At 46.6% G+C, this 21,750-nt stretch overlaps 1 long non-coding RNA gene across 1 annotated transcript in view; it reads right to left on the bottom strand.

Annotated features, from left to right (window-relative positions):
* LOC135514518 (uncharacterized) overlaps positions 1-1,962 on the bottom strand; it is a 3,429-nt gene extending 1,467 nt beyond the window's left edge. The window contains exon 1 of the long non-coding RNA XR_010451682.1: positions 1,870-1,962. This is a non-coding gene — a long non-coding RNA (uncharacterized LOC135514518). The remainder of the gene's footprint in view (positions 1-1,869) is intronic.
* Between the last annotated feature and the right edge of the window lie 19,788 nt (positions 1,963-21,750).

Consider the following 21,750-nt stretch of genomic DNA (forward strand, 5'->3'; position numbering starts at 1 on the left):
TGTTACGGATACAAGTATCCTGTGTGTGTTTCTTTTCTCTCCTTCTCCCCTCACAGGTGAAAATCATCACTCCCCAATCAGTCACCAATCAATCATCAATCAGAAGACACACTTCCTCCTGTTTCCTACCCAATCACAGTTCCTTTCCCTTGGTTTAAAAACCCTGTCAGTTGTTTGCTCTAGAGCTCAATCTCTCTGTAAATGCCATGTCTGTAAATCTCGCTGTTTCACTCTCTCTTTATGTATTGAGCTATCTTTTGTTTGAGCACCTCCATAGCACTTTGTCCTCACCAGTGAGTATTGTTTTTGGTTATGGTGTTTGTGTTTGTTTGCTGGTGGGAAAAGGGGGAACCAGGACAAGTCGCCCATGGGCATACACTACCCGTAGGTAAACTTTGTTAAAAACACTAGTTAGAACTGAGCGGACCACCCACTGTATTTTTGGTTAGTTAGCTGTTAAAGTAGGCTAGTCTAGTTTAGGGGTGTTTTTGAATACTTATTATTTATTTCCTTGGGTCCAGCTCAGCCCCTTTTCCTGCTCCCCCCATTACCGTGTGTTTTCAAATAATCCTTGAGTTTGACGGTACATTTCAGTTGTCCTGGGTATTTCGTTCACACTTTTACTTTGTCACTATTATAATTTGCATGAGTTATGTTACGGGTCTCATTACCATCCCCCCCTAGACTGTTGGGCCAAAAGGGATTTGTAACATAAGTGGGGGCTCATCCGGGATATGTCTTTACTGACACCCATGCCGCTCATGCAGATTGTTTTAGTGGTATAATTCAGTGTTGAACGTTATAGCTGAGGTAGCATTAGTGTTTGCTATTTTCGTTGGCTCTTGTGAAGTAGGTTAAGATGGCTACTTTTGAGTTGAAGTCCTTTTTGGATAACCCTTCGTGAGAGGTTTTTGATAAATGTCGTAGAGTTGATTTAATGACCTTGACTGACCATTATTCAATATCGATTCCGCAGAGTTTAGTTAAGGCGTAGGTTAAAAAGCTGGTGTTAAATGTATTGTTGGAAGAGCAGGTGCTTGTGTTACCGCTGCCTGAGCCTACTACCCCTGTAGGGGATGTTGCTGCTCCTGTAAGCCCATTGGTGTTTGAGAATGAGGGCGAGGCTAAAGCGCCAGCCACATTGCCCCGTTTCGATCCACTCTTCCCACTGTCAACCGGTGATGCCAGGAGGGATGTCCGTTCAACACAGTTCCAACTGGAGGCGGAAGAGAGCCCAAATTAGGCGAGAGACTCTCCAGTTGGAGATGTGTAAAATTGAGGCAGAAAGAGAACAACGGCATTTGGAGATGTGTAAAATTGAGGCAGATAAAGAACAGCGGCAGATGACGTTTAAAATGCGCCAGATGGAACTGGAGGCAGAGACAGTGAGGCTAGCCTCCGGTCCTGCTGTCACTGTTAGTGAGTCGTCCTCACCTGCTGTGTCCTCAAACACGTTTGACATTAGTAGGCAGATTGCCTTAGTACCTTTGTTCAGAGAGTCTGAGGTAGACTCCTATTTTTGTGTATTTGAACGAATAGCTGTTGCATTGAAATGGCCTGAAGACATATGGTGCCTATTGCTTCAGTGTAAATTAACTGGTAAAGCCCAAGAGCTTTTGTCGGCGCTACCTCTGGAGGACAGTTTGAATTATGAAGTGGTCAAAGCTACTGTTCTTCGTGCCTATGAGCTTGTGCTTGAGGCATACCGACAGAGATTTAGGTCTCATAGAAAGTCTTCTAGTAAGACTTATGTGGAATTTGCTAGAGACAAGGGAAATCTGTTTGATAAATGGCATGCTGCTAGTAAGGTAACTGATTTCAACTCTCTCCGGGAGTTACTCTTGTTGGAAGAGTTAAAAAATTGCTTACCCGAACGCATTGTAGTTTACCTAAACAAACAGAAAGTATCCTCCCTGGCAGAAGCGTCTGTGCTGGCAGACGAGTTTGTGTTGACACACAAGAGTGTATTTTCGGCTCATACTGAGATTAGAGCCACTGAGTTTCCTACCTTTAACCCTAGTCGGCCAGCAGTAGTATATTACGCACGCCAGAAGAATGAGCGTCCCTGTTTCTATAGTCATAAAGTGGGACATATGATTAATGATTGCTTCATGTAAACGCAAACAAGGGATGCCTCTTTGTGCCAAGCTGCCAACAGGTGGTCTAATTCGTATGGTTGTAGAGGTCTGCAACAAAACAGGTGCCTCAGGGTAACTGTAGTTTGAAAGTCTCAGTCCCACATTTTTTAGTTATGAACAATTCATTTCCGAGGGGTTTTGTGTCCTAACGAATGACAAGCGTCTCAGCGTCCAGTTAAAATCCTTAGAGATACTGGTGCGGCGCAGTCGTTTTATATTGTCTGATGTGTTGCCTTTATCTGACGATACATACTGTGGTTCCAGTGTGTTAGTGCAGGGTATTGAAATGGGTTTTTTGTCCGGTGCCATTGCACTTTGTGAAAGTACACTGAGTTAATCAGTGGAATATTCAGAGTGGGGTACGTCCTATGTTGCCTGTGAAAAGTGTGACCTTTTATAATAGGTGCTTGATATTGCGGAGAAGGTAGTACCCGTATTGGAAGTATTGGATAAAAAAGTGACCACTCTCTCTCTCGAATGAGCTGGCACGAAGTTATCCACATGTGTTCCTAAACTTTGCTGTCACTCGTGCTCAGGCACGACAAGAGGGTGACGTGATAGATTTGGCCGAACACTGTTCTGTTCAAAGAGGTTGATCAAGAGGATGGATTGTGTGATACCTCTGAGAAGCTGATCACCTCTGACCAAACAGCCCAGGAAAGAATCAGAACATTGAACTTATTGCTGATGCAATACAGTTACCAGTCATTAAGTGAGCAGCTGATAGCTAACCAAAAGTTTGACAACAAGCTTGCAAATGTTTTTCTAGTGTTGTCTCATTGGAAGATGTGAAGAAGAAGAACGTGGCTTACTTCATTGATGGTAATCTCCTCATGCGTAAGTGGAAATCCCATGTTGGCGGGAGGAGATTGGAATGCTGTTTATCAAATAGTGATTCCTACAGCCTTTCGACAAAATATGTTATCCCTTGCTCATGATCACCAGTGGTCTGGTCATTTAGGAATCACAAAGACTTATGATCGGATCCTTCAACATTTCTTTTGGCCGGGTTTAAAACAAGATGTGGCTCAGTTCTGTCGGACATGCCACACATGTCAGATAACAGGAAAACCAAATCAGGTTATTCCTCCCGCTCCTCTTTGTCCCATACCTGTCAAAGGTGAACCATTCGAGCATGTGGTGGTTGATTGTGTCGGACCGTTACCGAAGACAAAATCGGGTAACCAGTTTTTGTTAATGATTATGTAGTAACCAGTTTTTTGTTAACGATTATGTGTAGGGCTACAAGACACCCGAGTCCATTCCTCTGTGAAGGATTACAGCCCCGGGGTGAGTAAAGCCTTAATAAAATTCTTCACGACATTCGGGTTACCTAAAGTGGTACAAAGCAATCAAGGGTACCAATTTCCTATCCAAGCTCTTCAAGCAGGTGTTAAAATCCTTGTCAATTACGCACCGTGTGTCAAGCGCCCTATCACAGAGTATCAGGGTGCGCTTGAAAGATGGCATCAGACACTGAAGTCTATGCTACGTAAATATTGTTTGGAATCTGAGAAAGATTGGGATGAGGGAGTTCCTCTAGTTTTGTTTGCTGCTCGTGAAACTGTGCAGAAGTCCCTAGGTTTCAGCCGGCTGAACTACAGTTTGGTCTGCAGTGAGAGGGGGCCAATGAAAGTCCTTAAAGAACAGTTCTTGTCCCAAGAGTTTTGTACAGAGAACGAGAATGTGTTGGACTACGTTAGTAAACGCCATCGTGAGCGCCTACACAAGCTTGTGCTCATAAAAGGAAGCTCTGTCTTCCTCCAGAGGCATGAAAAGACACTATGATAAAGAGGCTGTTTCGTCCACTACAGCCAGGTGACCAAATACTGGTGTTATTACCTGTTCCAGGATCTTCACTGTCAGCTCGTTTCTCTGGTCTTTATTTAATTGAAAATAAAATAAGTGAAACTGACTATGTGCTTCAAACTCCTGATAGACAACGCCAATCTCGTGTGTGTGTCACATTAACATGTTGAAAGCCTACACCCGACCCATCACACAGTTAGAGAGTTCAAAAACAGAGGAAGGTACTGCTGTCTCCTCTGCTACTACTGCTATCATAGTGGACTGTCATATTGATGAAGTTGATGGATTTGGAGTTGCGCAATACTCAGCAGCAGTGTGTTAGATTGCCAAACTCAGAAATGATGCTGTCTATCAATCCGGTCTTTTTCATTTAACAGACGGACAGGCCCGATGATATTGTGAGGCTACTACACAGTTTTTCCATGTCTCTTTAATGGCGTTCCTACTCGCACAAACGTGTTGGAACATGACATTAATGTTGGAAATGCTTTTCACCTGTCAAGCAACACCCATATCATTATCAATGCTTATAAGAGGAAGATAATGAGGGATGAGGTGAAATATTTGTTGGAGAATGACCTGGCTATGCCAAGTTCCAGCCTTGGAGTTCTCCTTGCATTCTGGTTCCTAAACCTGATGGTACTTCCAGGTTATGTACAGATTATCGAAAGGTAAATTCTGTCACAAAGCCAGATTTGTACCCGTTACCCAGACTGGACGACTCTATCGACACTATTGGTGCTGCTAGGTATGTAACTAAGTTGGACCTCTTATTAAAAGGTTACTGTGGTTCGTTAACTTCACGTGCTTCTGAGATTTCTGCCTTTGTAACCCAGACACCTTCCTACAGTACTCAGTCATGGCTTTTGGGATGCGAAATGCCAGCCACTTTCCAACGACTGGTTAACTCCGTATTAGCTGGCGTTCCTAATTGTAGTGCATACCTTGATGACCTAGTGATTTATTCGTCTGAGTGGTCAGATCATGTTGACTCTCTAAGGGTAGTATGTGAACGGTTGACAGCTGCTTCTCTAACCCTGAACTTGGCAAAGTGTGAGTTTGGGAAGGCTACTGTTACCTATCTCGGTAAAGAGGTTGGCCATGGACAGGTGCACCCTGTTGATGCCAAGGTCTTGGCTATAACTGCATTCCCTGCACTTACCACCAGACGAGCGCTACGCCGCTTTTTAAGGGATGGTTGGCTAATACCGTAGCTTCTGTAAAAATTTCTCTGCGGTTGTTGCTCCATTGACCAATTTGCTCAGTCCGGCTAGATCATTTGTGTGGTCCCCTGATTGTAAGGTAGCTTTTGATACTGCCAAAGCACTCTTATGTAGTACCCCTGTACTTGCTGCTCCGGATTTTGAACAACCGTTCAAACTTGTGGTAGATGCTAGTGCCAGAGGTGCTGTTCTACTGCAGCAGGACAAGAGTGGAGTAGATCATCCTGTTTGTTATTTTTCCCGTAAATGTAATAAATGTCAAACAAACTATGCGACAATAGAACAAGAAGCTCTTGCTTTGTTGTTGGCTCTGCAGTACTTTGAAGTACATATTGGTTCCAGTGCCCTACCAGTGATTGTATATACTGACCTTAAATACCCTAGTTAGAACTGGGCGGACCACCCACTGTATTTTTGGTTAGTTAGCTGTTGTTGAAATGGGCTCGTCTAGCTTAGGGGTGTTTTTGAATACTTATTATTTCTTTCCTTGGGTCCAACTCAGCCCCTTTTCCTGCCCCCCCCCATTACTGTGTGTTTTCCAATAAACCCTGAGTTTGACGGTAGATTTCAGTAGTCGTGGTGATTTCGTTCTCACTTTTACTTTGTCACTATTATAAATTGCATGATTTATGTTACAGGTCTCATTACCATCCCCCCCCTAGACGGTCGGGGCAAAAGGGATTCGTAACATACTGCTTGAATAATAATGTGTCTGAGGTCATATTGTTGTTGGGTCTTACCTGTCAACAGTAGAAGTAGTGTTTCCTCTGTTTCACACTGAGGTAAAGCCCCTCAATCTTCTTCTGGAGATGCCCTGTCTGACTATCCTGTCTAATGGTAGAGGGAGTGTTTCCTCTGTTTCACACTGAGGTAAAGCCTCTCAATCTTCTTCTGGAGATGCCCGGTCTGGCTATCCCGTCTAATGGTAGAGGGAGTGTTTCCTCTGTTTCACACTGAGGTAAAGCCTCTCAATCTTCTTCTGGAGATGCCCTGTCTGACTATCCTGTCTAATGGTAGAGGTAGTGTTTCTGTTTCACACTGAGGTAAAGCCCCTCAATCTTCTTCTGGAGATGCCCTGTCTGACTATCCTGTCTAATGGTAGAGGTAGTGTTTCCTCTGTTTCACACTGAGGTAAAGCCTCTCAATCTTCTCCTGGAGATGCCCTGTCTGACTATCCTGTCTAATGGTAGAGGTAGTGTTTCCTCTGTTTCACACTGAGGTAAAGCCTCTCAATCTTCTCCTGGAGATGCCCGGTCTGGCTATCCTGTCTAATGGTAGAGGTAGTGTTTCCTCTGTTTCACACTGAGGTAAAGCCTCTCAATCTTCTTCTGGAGATGCCCTGTCTGACTATCCTGTCTAATGGTAGAGGTAGTGTTTCCTCTGTTTCACACTGAGGTAAAGCCCCTCAATCTTCTTCTGGAGATGCCCTGTCTGACTATCCTGTCTAATGGTAGAGGTAGTGTTTCCTCTGTTTCACACTGAGGTAAAGCCTCTCAATCTTCTCCTGGAGATGCCCGGTCTGGCTATCCTGTCTAATGGTAGAGGGAGTGTTTCCTCTGTTTCACACTGAGGTAAAGCCCCTCAATCTTCTCCTGGAGATGCCCTGTCTGACTATCCTGTCTAATGGTAGAGGTAGTGTTTCCTCTGTTTCACACTGAGGTAAAGCCTCTCAATCTTCTCCTGGAGATGCCCTGTCTGACTATCCTGTCTAATGGTAGAGGTAGTGTTTCCTCTGTTTCACACTGAGGTAAAGCCTCTCAATCTTCTCCTGGAGATGCCCGGTCTGGCTATCCTGTCTAATGGTAGAGGTAGTGTTTCCTCTGTTTCACACTGAGGTAAAGCCCCTCAATCTTCTCCTGGAGATGCCCTGTCTGACTATCCTGTCTAATGGTAGAGGTAGTGTTTCCTCTGTTTCACACTGAGGTAAAGCCTCTCAATCTTCTTCTGGAGATGCCCGGTCTGGCTATCCTGTCTAATGGTAGAGGTAGTGTTTCCTCTGTTTCACACTGAGGTAAAGCCTCTCAATCTTCTTCTGGAGATGCCCTGTCTGACTATCCTGTCTAATGGTAGAGGTAGTGTTTCCTCTGTTTCACACTGAGGTAAAGCCCCTCAATCTTCTCCTGGAGATGCCCTGTCTGACTATCCTGTCTAATGGTAGAGGTAGTGTTTCCTCTGTTTCACACTGAGGTAAAGCCTCTCAATCTTCTTCTGGAGATGCCCTGTCTGACTATCCTGTCTAATGGTAGAGGTAGTGTTTCTGTTTCACACTGAGGTAAAGCCTCTCAATCTTCTTCTGGAGATGCCCTGTCTGACTATCCTGTCTAATGGTAGAGGTAGTGTTTCCTCTGTTTCACACTGAGGTAAAGCCTCTCAATCTTCTTCTGGAGATGCCCTGTCTGACTATCCTGTCTAATGGTAGAGGTAGTGTTTCCTCTGTTTCACACTGAGGTAAAGCCCTCAATCTTCTTCTGGAGATGCCCTGTCTGACTATCCTGTCTAATGGTAGAGGTAGTGTTTCCTCTGTTTCACACTGAGGTAAAGCCCCTCAATCTTCTTCTGGAGATGCCCTGTCTGACTATCCTGTCTAATGGTAGAGGTAGTGTTTCCTCTGTTTCACACTGAGGTAAAAGACCTGTCTGTCCCCTCTGACTATCCTGTCTAATGGTAGAGGTAGTGTTTCTGTTTCACACTGAGGTAAAGCCTCTCAATCTTCTTCTGGAGATGCCCTGTCTGACTATCCTGTCTAATGGTAGAGGTAGTGTTTCCTCTGTTTCACACTGAGGTAAAGCCTCTCAATCTTCTTCTGGAGATGCCCTGTCTGACTATCCTGTCTAATGGTAGAGGTAGTGTTTCCTCTGTTTCACACTGAGGTAAAGCCCCTCAATCTTCTTCTGGAGATGCCCTGTCTGACTATCCTGTCTAATGGTAGAGGTAGTGTTTCCTCTGTTTCACACTGAGGTAAAGCCTCTCAATCTTCTTCTGGAGATGCCCTGTCTGACTATCCTGTCTAATGGTAGAGGGAGTGTTTCCTCTGTTTCACACTGAGGTAAAGCCCCTCAATCTTCTTCTGGAGATGCCCTGTCTGACTATCCTGTCTAATGGTAGAGGTAGTGTTTCCTCTGTTTCACACTGAGGTAAAGCCTCTCAATCTTCTTCTGGAGATGCCCTGTCTGACTATCCTGTCTAATGGTAGAGGTAGTGTTTCTGTTTCACACTGAGGTAAAGCCCCTCAATCTTCTTCTGGAGATGCCCTGTCTGACTATCCTGTCTAATGGTAGAGGTAGTGTTTCTGTTTCACACTGAGGTAAAGCCTCTCAATCTTCTTCTGGAGATGCCCTGTCTGACTATCCTGTCTAATGGTAGAGGGAGTGTTTCCTCTGTTTCACACTGAGGTAAAGCCTCTCAATCTTCTTCTGGAGATGCCCTGTCTGACTATCCTGAAGTGTGGCTGTCAAACATAGGGCAAGTTACAAACATGACTCCAATTGACATCAATGCAATTATGAAGTTGAGAGACAGAAACATTTACTTTTCTACCTGTTGGATTCTGGCTTGAAATATACTTTTTCCTGTCATAATATTAGAACATATTGATTACTTTATATGTATAAGTAATGTATATGTTAGGGGTCAATTTAAGGGTGAATGAGAACTTTGTGTATAGAAAGTTACTGAGTGAGACAGAGGGAAGTGCAGAAACTTCATATTCTGTTCAAACATGTTATTGCTGAATATTAATATTTCTAAGGAAGGAGGCAAAAGGTAGCAGTCTGGTTTCAGTTCCTGATAAGGCAGGCAAGCTGCTGTGGAACTAGGACAATGAGGGATGTGGAACTCAACTCAAGATAAGTCAACAGTTAAAGAGAGAAGACACTGCTGGGAGGGGGCCATAGGGGTCCACCCTGAAGACCATCTGACTACAGTCCTATCCCATATTCACACACTTCCACGCCCATGAGGGTCCTAGATTTAGGCAGGGCCATGACAATACCAGTTAGAGGAACAGACTGAGTTTCTGCCTAACAACACAGGAGTGTTTATCTAAGGCATGCAAGGCGGTGACTCCGCCTAGTCGGAAGGTATACATATATGCTTGTGTTGAATAAACTTGATTTGAGAATTTTCTGGTTGTCCGTTTGAGTTTTTGCTCTAATTCTTGAGAACCTAACATACCTCCAGGCTTCTGTTGCACCTCAGCAACCCACTCATGAAGCACAGCGTTGCTGATGTCCAGCTCTGCCTGCTTTTCTTCAAGGAAACAAGTCTCCTCCTTCGGTTGTTTGACATTCTGAAAAAAATTCAATTCAATTAAGGAATAACACAGGTGAAGGTTAAAATTTTTCAAGTGAATCAATCTTAAAGATTTGACTTTAATGTATACAGTCATCCTGATGTTTTCCTACATCAAGATGACTAATAAAATACTAAAAAGCTGAGCCAGGATTGCAGACAGAAGATCAGACTTGTAGAAATAGAGAAACAAGAATGAGAAAGAAGAAACAGGTAAAAAGAAAAAAAAAGGTTTATGAAACCCCACCCCCCCTAAAATACCTTCACATATCGCTTTGCCAACTTGCGATCCATGTTGGCAAGCTTCCTCTTATTCCAGACCATTGTCAGGAGTGTGATAATGTCTGTCCGTACTGTTGGAAAAACATCTTCAGTCAGCTATTCTAATAAATTACTACTGTGTGCCTAACCAATCAACATAAAGACTGCAATTACAGTCATGTGTAAGATATAAAATCATTAACATAGCACAACATAGCATCATCAGTTAAGGCCAAAAAGTAAATGTCCTTCACTGTCAGCTTCTCCCTTCAGCAGTAACATGGGTCCAAGAAAAAAAGTGTATGTTGATCTTTTTGTTATGAAGCATATTTTTGTGATGTTATATTGCAGTTGGTCTTCTTTTTAGAAGAACATCCATTGTTAACTAGGTCATTTTCCATTAATAAAAATTGTGGGATAGTAATTTGTCTTTTTGAATGATCCAAACCCCTCCGAGACAGACACAGAGAGGTTGGAGAAACACGGTCAGATGTCTGGGATTTGAACCCAGCTCTCTAACCTCTAGGCTACTTGCCACCACCCTGGTGGTTTGGTTTGATGTATCATTTTGTGATGTCATCTTGCAGTCTGTCTCTCTATTTAGTGAGACTTTTTGAGAAAGGCTTCTACGACGGTGTCTTGTGGCATTACATTATAGTCAAGCTTTATAACCAGAGCTGCTGTCACGACAAAGTACATGTCCAAGGCTGAAGAAGGTTTAGGATTGCAACATAATTCCCTTAATAATGTGTAAGAATAAAGTGGTCCTTATATTTGAGCTCCAGCACAATTAGTAAATAAGATAAACCTAATTGCCCCTCTCCTGGACTGTCACCTTGCCACGATGGAGAGGCTTGCGTTCTCCAATGACCCTGAGCGCAAAGCTGGAGGGGGTGCAGCCAAGCCTGTCAAAGGGTAGGAGGCAGACAAAGCAATCCATGATCCTCCATGTTGCAATACTGCCACAACACAGTACCTTCAGTAGAGAGCATGCTGTCCACCATTACCAATACTGTCACTAACCCAACACAGTACCTTCAGTAGAGAGCATGCTGCCCACCATTACCAATACTGTCACTAGCCCAACACAGTACCTTCAGCAGAGAGCATGCTGTCCACCATTACCAATACTGTCACTAACCCAACACAGTACCTTCAGTAGAGAGCATGCTGCCCACCATTACCAATACTGTCACTAGCCCAACACAGTACCTTCAGCAGAGAGCATGCTGCCCACCATTACCAATACTGTCACTAGCCCAACACAGTACCTTCAGCAGAGAGCATGCTGTCCACCATTACCAATACTGTCACTAGCCCAACACAGTACCTTCAGTAGAGAGCATGCTGTCCACCATTACCAATACTGTCACTAGCCCAACACAGTACCTTCAGCAGAGAGCATGCTGCCCACCATTACCAATACTGACACTAGCCCAACACAGTACCTTCAGCAGAGAGCATGCTGTCCACCATTACCAATACTGTCACTAGCCCAACACAGTACCTTCAGCAGAGAGCATGCTGCCCACCATTACCAATACTGTCACTAGCCCAACACAGTACCTTCAGCAGAGAGCATGCTGTCCACCATTACCAATACTGTCACTAGCCCAACACAGTACCTTCAGTAGAGTATGCTGTCCACCATTACCAATACTGTCACTAACCCAACACAGTACCTTCAGCAGAGAGCATGCTGTCCACCATTACCAATACTGTCACTAGCCCAACACAGTACCTTCAGCAGAGAGCATGCTGTCCACCATTACCAATACTGAACTAGCCCAACACAGTACCTTCAGCAGAGAGCATGCTGTCCACCATTACCAATACTGACACTAGCCCAACACAGTACCTTCAGCAGAGAGCATGCTGTCAGTCAGAGAGCATGCTGTCCACCATTACCAATACTGTCACTAACCCAACACAGTACCTTCAGCAGAGAGCATGCTGCCCACCATTACCAATACTGTCACTAACCCAACACAGTACCTTCAGCAGAGAGCATGCTGCCCACCATTACCAATACTGTCACTAGCCCAACACAGTACCTTCAGCAGAGAGCATGCTGTCCACCATTACCAATACTGTCACTAGCCCAACACAGTACCTTCAGTAGAGAGCATGCTGTCCACCATTACCAATACTGTCACTAGCCCAACACAGTACCTTCAGCAGAGAGCATGCTGCCCACCATTACCAATACTGACACTAGCCCAACACAGTACCTTCAGCAGAGAGCATGCTGTCCACCATTACCAATACTGTCACTAGCCCAACACAGTACCTTCAGCAGAGAGCATGCTGCCCACCATTACCAATACTGTCACTAGCCCAACACAGTACCTTCAGCAGAGAGCATGCTGTCCACCATTACCAATACTGTCACTAGCCCAACACAGTACCTTCAGTAGAGAGCATGCTGTCCACCATTACCAATACTGTCACTAACCCAACACAGTACCTTCAGCAGAGAGCATGCTGTCCACCATTACCAATACTGTCACTAGCCCAACACAGTACCTTCAGCAGAGAGCATGCTGTCCACCATTACCAATACTGAACTAGCCCAACACAGTACCTTCAGCAGAGAGCATGCTGTCCACCATTACCAATACTGACACTAGCCCAACACAGTACCTTCAGCAGAGAGCATGCTGTCCACCATTACCAATACTGTCACTAACCCAACACAGTACCTTCAGCAGAGAGCATGCTGCCCACCATTACCAATACTGTCACTAACCCAACACAGTACCTTCAGCAGAGAGCATGCTGCCCACCATTACCAATACTGTCACTAGCCCAACACAGTACCTTCAGCAGAGTGCATGCTGTCCACCATTACCAATACTGTCACTAACCCAACACAGTACCTTCAGCAGAGAGCATGCTGTCCACCATTACCAATACTGTCACTAGCCCAACACAGTACCTTCAGCAGAGAGCATGCTGTCCACCATTACCAATACTGTCACTAGCCCAACACAGTACCTTCAGCAGAGAGCATGCTGCCCACCATTACCAATACTGTCACTAGCCCAACACAGTACCTTCAGCAGAGAGCATGCTGTCCACCATTACCAATACTGTCACTAGCCCAACACAGTACCTTCAGTAGAGAGCATGCTGTCCACCATTACCAATACTGTCACTAACCCAACACAGTACCTTCAGTAAGAGAGCATGCTGTCCACTATTACCAATACTGTCACTAGCCCAACACAGTACCTTCAGCAGAGAGCATGCTGTCCACCATTACCAATACTGAACTAGCCCAACACAGTACCTTCAGCAGAGAGCATGCTGTCCACCATTACCAATACTGACACTAGCCCAACACAGTACCTTCAGCAGAGAGCATGCTGTCCACCATTACCAATACTGTCACTAACCCAACAGTACCTTCAGCAGAGAGCATGCTGCCACCATTACCAATACTGTCACTAGCCCAACACAGTACCTTCCAGCAGAGTGCATGCTGTCCACCATTACCAATACTGTCACTAACCCAACACAGTACCTTCAGCAGAGAGCATGCTGTCCACCATTACCAATACTGTCACTAGCCCAACACAGTACCTTTAGCAGAGAGCATGCTGTCCACCATTACCAATACTGACACTAGCCCAACACAGTACCTTCAGCAGAGAGCATGCTGTCCACCATTACCAATACTGTCACTAACCCAACACAGTACCTTCAGCAGAGAACATGCTGCCCACCATTACCAATACTGTCACTAGCCCAACCACAGTACCTTCAGCAGAGAGCATGCTGTCCACCATTACCAATGCTGTCACTAGCCCAACACAGTACCTTCTCTAGCAGAGAGCATGCTGCCCACCATTACCAATACTGTCACTAGCCCAACACAGTACCTTCAGCAGAGAGCATGCACTGTCCAGTACGGCAGGAAACATGCTGTCCTGCATTACCAATACTGTCACTAGCCCAACACAGTACCTTCAGCAGAGAGCATGCTGTCCACCATTACCAATACTGTCACTAACCCAACACAGTACCTTCAGCAGAAACATGCTGTCCACCATTACCAATACTGACACTAAACCCAACACAGTACCTTCAGCAGAGAGCATGCTGTCCACCATTACCAATACTGACACTAACCCAACACAGTACCTTCAGCAGAGAGCATGCATCCACCATTACCAATACTGTCACTAACCCAACACAGTACCTTCAGTAGAGAGCATGCTGTCCACCATTACCAATACTGTCACTAACCCAACACAGTACCTTCAGCAGAGAGCATGCTGCCCACCATTACCAATACTGACACTAGCCCAACACAGTACCTTCAGCAGAGAGCATGCTGCCCACCATTACCAATACTGTCACTAGCCCAACACAGTACCTTCAGCAGAGAGCATGCAATTACACAGTACCTTCAGCAGAGAGCATGCTGTCCACCATTACCAATACTGACACTAGCCCAACACAGTACCTTCAGCAGAGAGCATGCTGTCCACCATTACCAATACTGTCACTAACCCATCATCCACCTCTGGCCTGCTCGCCTCCCTACCACTGAGGAAGTACAGTTCCCGCTCAGCCCAGTCAAAACTGTTCGCTGCTCTGGCCCCCCAATGGTGGAACAAACTCCCTCACGACGCCAGGACAGCGGAGTCAATCACCACCTTCCGGAGACACCTGAAACCCCACCTCTTCAAGGAATACCTAGGATAGGATAAAGCAATCCCTTCTCACCCCCCCCTTTAAATGATTTAGATGCACTTTATTGTAAAGTGGCTGTTCCACTGATGTCAGAAGGTGAATTCACCAATTTGTAAGTCGCTCTGGATAAGAGCGTCTGCTAAATGACTTAAATGTAAATGTAAATGTAACCCAACACAGTACCTTCAGCAGAGAGCATGCTGCCCACCATTACCAATACTGTCACTAGCCCAACACAGTACCTTCAGCAGAGAGCATGCTGCCCACCATTACCAATACTGTCACTAGCCCAACACAGTACCTTCAGCAGAGAGCATGCTGCCCACCATTACCAATACTGTCACTAGCCCAACACACTACCTTCAGCAGAGAGCATGCTGCCCACCATTACCAATACTGTCACTAGCCCAACACAGTACCTTCAGCAGAGAGCATGTTGTCCACCATTACCAATACTGACACTAGCCCAACACAGTACCTTCAGCAGAGAGCATGCTGCCCACCATTACCAATACTGTCACTAGCCCAACACAGTACCTTCGGCAGAGAGCATGCTGCCCACCATTACCAATACTGTCACTAGCCCAACACAGTACCTTCCTTAGAGCATGCTGTCCACCATTACCAATACTGCCAATGAGCCCAACACAGTACCTTCAGCAGAGAGCATGCTGTCCACCATTACCAATACTGTCACTAGCCCAACACAGTACCTTCAGCAGAGAGCATGCTGCCCACCATTACCAATACTGTCACTAGCCCAACACAGTACCTTCAGCAGAGAGCATGCTGTCCACCATTACCAATACTGTCACTAGCCCAACACAGTACCTTCGGCAGAGAGTGGGAGTCTTGTGGAGATAAAGATAATTATTTAAAAAAACATGACTGAACCCATGAAATTAATTGCTTGGCTGTGTAAAAATAGGTTAAAGTTGGCGTGGCATTTGTATGGCATTGTAGCAAACTGTACCTGTATCTTGTGGGGATAGGTGCAGGAGGGATGGAATGTACTAGGAACTATTAAATACAAATTGTGTTATTTCTCAGAATCAACACAACTTAAAGGCATTAGTATAACTGTGTTTTTGGGTGAAGACATGAGAATCCATCACGACAGACATACGCTCATATAAAAGTATGATATACTTTACATCGTTAAATTAGATATATCATTAAATTACATGTGGGTAACTATGTGGTTTTAAGGGTGACCTGGATTCAAGCCTTCCTCAGGTCAATACCCTCCTACCATTTGATTTCCTTAGGGTCAAGTGACCTGGATTCAAGCCTACCTCAGGTCAATACCCTCCTACCATTTGGATTTCCTTAGGGTCATGACCTGGATTCAAGCCCACCTCAGGTCAATACCCCTCCTACCATTTGATTTCCTTAGGGGTCAAGTGACCTGGATTCAAGCCTACCTCAGGTCATCCTCCTCCTACCATTTGATTTCCTTAGGGTCAAGTGACCTGGATTCCAGAAGCCTACCTCAGGTCCAATACCCCCTCCTACCATTTGATTTCCTTAGGGTCAAGTGACCTGGATTCAAGCCTACCTCAGGTCAATACCCCCTCCTACCATTTGATTTCCTTAGGGTCAAGTGACCTGGATTCAAGCCTACCTCAGGTCAATACCCTCCTACCATTTGCTACCTGATGAGCAGAAGCAGGGACAGTGTATGAGGGTCAAAGCTTGTCATGTTAAGGTGTGAGGGATTGTGATAGAGAAGCACAGGTTGTGTTTTCTGAACCGAGGGAGAAGTGTAACGATCCTAGCCTTGATAAGTCTGTTAGGATATCCCCCAAGGGAGTTCTCGCTCTTGGCATCTCCCTTGGAGTTCCTTTTGGGCAGGTTATACCAAACCTCTCCTTGCTTCCTTCCAGAGTTTCACATTTTTGTTTTAACCCTTAACGTGCACAAATGGTTCAATTAGTCAATTAATCATCAAGCTTTTGACTAATTAAATTATTTGGGGTAGTTTAGGGTTAAAACAGAAATGTGAAACTTCTGGGGGGGGCGGGAGAAACCGTGTTTTAGGGTCAGATGCCACAGGGTCAAGCTCTATTTTGGGCGATGCTCACCCCCGCCATTAGCTGCAATATGGTGACCTGTTCCGGTAAGGTCCATGTCTTCCTCTGTGACCTTTGATGACAATAATATACAATTGAAATGTTTTTATTTTCTTTATTTCACATTTATTTAACCAGGTAGGCCAGTTGAGATCAAGTTCTCATTTACAACTGCGACCTGGCCAAGATAAAGCAAAGCAGTGCGACACAAACAACAACACACATGGAATAAACAAACGTACAGTCAATAACACAATATAAAAAAATCTATATACAGTGTGTGCAAATGAGATAAGATTAGGGAGGTAAGGCAATAAATAGACCACAGTGGCGAAGTAATTACAATTTAGTAATTTATCACTGGAGTGATAGATGTGCAGAAGATGAACGTGCAAGTAGAGATACTGGGGTGCAAAGGAGCAAAAAATAATTGTTTTTTTTATGATTTTATTTCACCTTTATTTAACCAGGTAGGCTAGTTATGTCAGGACCCGGTTTCGAACCTGGGTCTCCGGAGTGAGAAACAGTCACTTAACCAACTGAGCCACGAATAGACAGCAGAACCCAGAAGATGAGGCAGACACAGCAGTACTTAAGACGGTGTATTTAATAAAGAAAAAACCTAAAATACAAAAAATGGCAAATCCAAAAGGTGGTAGGAAAAACACAAAAAGACCTCAAAAGAAACTCACCAAAAATAAACAAAAACAAAAAACAGAATACCACAAGAACTTCACCCGGAATCGACAAGAGCACACAGAACACTAGGGCAGGGTGCTAACATACAAACACAGAGCACAGAACTGAGGGAAACAAAGGGTTTAAATACAATCAGGGGAAACGAGACACAGGTGCAAATAATAATGGGGATCAAGGGAAAACATAGGGACAAAAAGCACAATGGGGACATCTACTGACCAAAACCCGGAACAACCCTGGCCAAATCCTGACAGAATCCCCCCTAGGAACGGCTCCTGACGTTCCTACCAGCTCTCTCAGGGTGGAGGACCCTGAACTGACGAATGAGGTCAGGGTCCAGGATGTCTTTGGCAGGAACTCCAGGAGCGCTCCTCAGGACCGTAGCCTTCCCAGTCCACCAGATACTGCCAGGACCGCTGCACCCGGCGGGAATCCAGTATCCGGTGGACGGTATAAGCCGGCTGGCCTCCAATGACACGAGGCGGAGGGGGAGGTCTGTCTGCCGGGACAAGGGGAGAAAAACAACAGGTTTTAATAATGACACATGAAATGTGGGATTAATCTTAAGGGATCTGGGTAAGTGTAGGCGTATAAGAAACTGGGTTAACTCTCCTGGCAACCTTGAAGGGACCGATGTATTTTGGACAGCTTGCGAGACTCCACCCGTAGAGGTAAGTCTCTTGTGGAAAGCCAGACTCTCTGGCCGGGGCGCAGGGTAGGCCCGGGACGGCGACGTCTGTTGGCTTGTTGTTGATACCTCTGTGAGGAACGCATCAGATTAGACGGGTCTTCCTCCACATAAGCCGACAGCGTCTGACGAACCTCAAGGCTGAAGGCACCCTGACTTCTGCCTCCTGGTCCGGGAACACTGGAGGAGCATAGCCAAACTGACACTGCAAGGGACATACCAGTGGAGGGAGGAGCGCAAGGTGTTGTGCGGCGTATTCAGCCCAAACAATAAAGGATGACCATGTGGACGGGTTGTCACGAGTCACACATCGGAGGGTGGTTTCCAGCCTTGACTATCCTCTCTGTTTGGCCGTTGGACTCCGGATGGTACCCTGAAGATAGACTGGCAGAAGCCCCCATGAGTTGGCAGAAGGCCTTCCAAAACCTTGAGGCGAACTGGGGACCTCTGTCAGAAACCACATCTTGAGGAATGCCGAAGACTCGGAACACATGATTAATTACCAACTCAGCCGTTTCCTTGGCAGAAGGTAACTTAGTCAGAGGGACGAACCTGGCCGCCTTTGAAAACCTGTCGATTATGACTAGGATAGTAGTATTGCCATGGGATGGAGGAAGTCCAGTAATAAAGTCCAATGAGATATGGGACCAGGGTCTGTGGGGAACAGGTAAAGGGTGAAGGAGTCCTTGAGGGCGGAGGTGAGAAGATTTGCCCTGGCAGCACACGGGGCAGGCATTGACGAAAGTGGCAACGTCTTCTCTTATGGTAGGCCACCAGAACTTACGCTGGATGAACTCCAAGGTGCGACCTACGCCCGGATGACAGGTGAGGCGAGAGGAGTGCCCCCACAGAAGGACCTGAGTCCTCACTGCCTTGGGGACAAACAACCGATTGGCAGGGCCTCCTTTAGGGTCCGGTTCGCTAGCTTGAGCACGTCTCACGGTATCCTCAACTTGCCACGAGATCGGAGCCACAATCTTAGCAGCAGGAAGGACAGGCATGTCCGTGTCATCTCGAATGGCAGGAGCGTAGACTCGGGACAGGGCATCCGGTTTGAGATTCTTCGACCCGGGCCGATAGGTGAGGATAAACTGGAATCGATTGAAGAAAAGAGACCATCTAGCTTGTCTAGAGTTCAATCGCTTCGCCTGCTGGATATACTCCAGATTTTTGTGGTCCGTAAGCACTTGAAACGGGTGAGAAGCCCCTCGAGCCAGTGTCTCCATTCCTTCAATGCCATCTTAACCGCTAGGAGTTCACGATCCCCCACATCGTAGTTCCTCTCAGTCGGGGTAAGCCGGTGTGAGAAGAAAGCGCACGGATGAAGCTTCTTGTCTTCACCCTCTGAGACAGGACAGCTCCAACACCAACCTCTGATGCGTCTACCTCCACCACAAATGGTTCATCCGTAGTCGGTAGTATCAGGATGGGAGCAGAGAGGACGCACTGCTTGAGTCCTTGGAAGGCCGTCTCAGCTTCTCTTCCCCACAAAAACCTTGCATTGCCACCTTTGGTTAAAGCTGAGAGAGGAGCTGCCACCAAACTGAAGTTCTTGATGAACTTGCGGTAAAAGTTTGTGAAGCCCAGGAAACGCTGAACATCCTTGACGGATTTGGGGGTGGGCCAATCCGCTACCGCCCCTACCTTCCTAGGGTCCATTTGGACTCGACCGGGTTCCACTACAAATCCCAGGAATTGTACTCGGGATGAATGGAATTCACATTTTTCCGGCTTAACGTACAGATGGCTGTCCAGGAGGCGTTTGAGTACTTGTCTGACATGCTTAGTGTGTTCTTGAAGGGAGCTCGAAAAGATGAGGATGTCATCCAAGTAAACGAACACAAATATGTTAAGCATCCCTACACATCGTTTATGAGCGCTGGAACACCGCTGGGCGTTGGTCAGGCCGAAGGGCATCACCAAGTTTCATAGTGACCAGTAGGCGTGTTGAAAGCGGTCTTCCACTCGTCACCAGGTCTGATCCGCACAAGATGGTATGCGCGCCCGCAGGTCAAGCTTTAGTGAAAACAACTGCTTCCTGGAGCAGCTCAAGGCTGTGGCCATAAGGGGTAGCGGGTAACGGTTACGGACGGTTATGTCATTGAGTCCCCGGTAGTCGATGCAAGGACGTAATCCACCGTCTTTCTTGGCCACAAAGAAAAAACCCTGCTCCCGCCGGGGAGGTGGATGGACGATGAGGCCTGCTTCCAGAGCGTCCTTGATGTAGGTATCCATAGCAGCCTCGTTCGGGTGGAGATAGGGAAAAGATCCGACTCCTGGGGGGCAAGTGCCCGGAAACAGGTCGATGGGACAATCGTAAGGTCTATGGGGTGGTAGCATGGTGGCCTCTGTTTGCTAAACACCAGTTTGAGGTCATGGTAACACTCGGAACTCGGGTCAGGTCGATGGATTCTAAAGACTCGGAGTAGAACTCGGGGAATTCTGGAAAATACAAGTAGCTTGGCACGTAGGACCCCACTGCTTGATAGTGCCCACAGACCAGTCGATGTGAGGGTTATGGCTGTGAAGCCAGGGGTATCCAAGGACGAGAGGGAACTCGGAACAGGAGATCAAATGAAAGTTCATCAATTCCTGGTGTTGTGAAACTGAAAGTCTCAAGGAGGTAGTGACATGAGTGACAAGTCCAGATCCCAAAGGGTTCCATCCAATGTAGTAACCCTCATGGGGTCACTTAGAGGTTCAGAGGGAACGCCATTCTCCTCGCCCAGACACCATCCATGAAGTTACCTGCGGCTCCAGAGTCTACCAAGGCTTGAAGGTGAAGCTTGTGGTTGTCCCAGGAGAGGGTGACTGGAATGAGCAGACGGGAGTTGGACGGATGGGAGGAGGTTATGCTTCCCGCTACAGTTCCCCCGGTCTGTACGGGACAGAGCTGCCTCCTGGAGCCCGGGACACGTGGAACGGAAATGGCCCGGTTTGCCGCAATATAGACAGCGTCGCTCCCATCCGGCGTCTCTCTCAGCCTGGGAGATGCGTCCAATCTGCATGGGTTCCGGTGGAGCCAGCGATGATAAAGGTGGGGACTGGAGCTGGGACTGATAGGAGCTAGAGGTCTACGGTTGAGTTCTCTCTCTCAGACGCTGGTCAATGCGTGAGGCCAACTTGATCAGGGACTCGAGATTGTCCGGGTGGGTTCCCGAGTGGCCAGTTCATCTTGGATAGTGTCGGAAAGGCCTTTCAGAAAGCACACCGTGAGCGCCGTTGTTCCAGCCACTCGCTGCTGCCACCGTGCGGAACTGGATGGCATAGTCCGGTCACGCTGCGCCCAACCTTGATGGAGAGTCAGGAGCTGTTTGGCTGAGTCAGAACCACTGCTTGGGCCTTGAAACACTCGTTTGAATTCCTCAGCAAAGGCAGAGTAGCTGGCACAGCAGGAACTATGGGCATCCCACACAGCAGTAGCCCAGGCCAGGGCTTTTTCCGACAGCAGGGTGATGATATATGCGATCTTAGACCGGGTCGGTGGGAAACGACGAGGGGCAGCTCAAAGGAGAGAGAACATTGAGTGAGAAAGCCTTTACAAGCACTTGGATCACCTGAGAACCGTTGGGGAGGTGGAAGACGAGGTTCAGCCAGGGGGTTAACTGCCATGGGTACGTGAACTCTGAGGTACTGGGACGGAAACTGTTGCCGGGGTAAGCCGATCAGATATTTGCTTAATGGAAGTCAGCATCTCCGACAGAAGATGAGAATGTCTAGCCATTAAGGCCTCTTGCTGAACCAGGGCGGCTTCGTGGGCGTTGGACAGTCTCCCTGGTGGGACAGCGGGCAAAAAGGTCCTGGGAACTGGCTGCCTCTGGGTTCATTTTTGGCTCTGTGTTTCTGTCAGGACCGGTTTCAACCTGGGT

Source organism: Oncorhynchus masou, chromosome 26, assembly GCF_036934945.1.
Source record: "Oncorhynchus masou masou isolate Uvic2021 chromosome 26, UVic_Omas_1.1, whole genome shotgun sequence".
Classification (NCBI taxonomy): domain Eukaryota; kingdom Metazoa; phylum Chordata; class Actinopteri; order Salmoniformes; family Salmonidae; genus Oncorhynchus; species Oncorhynchus masou.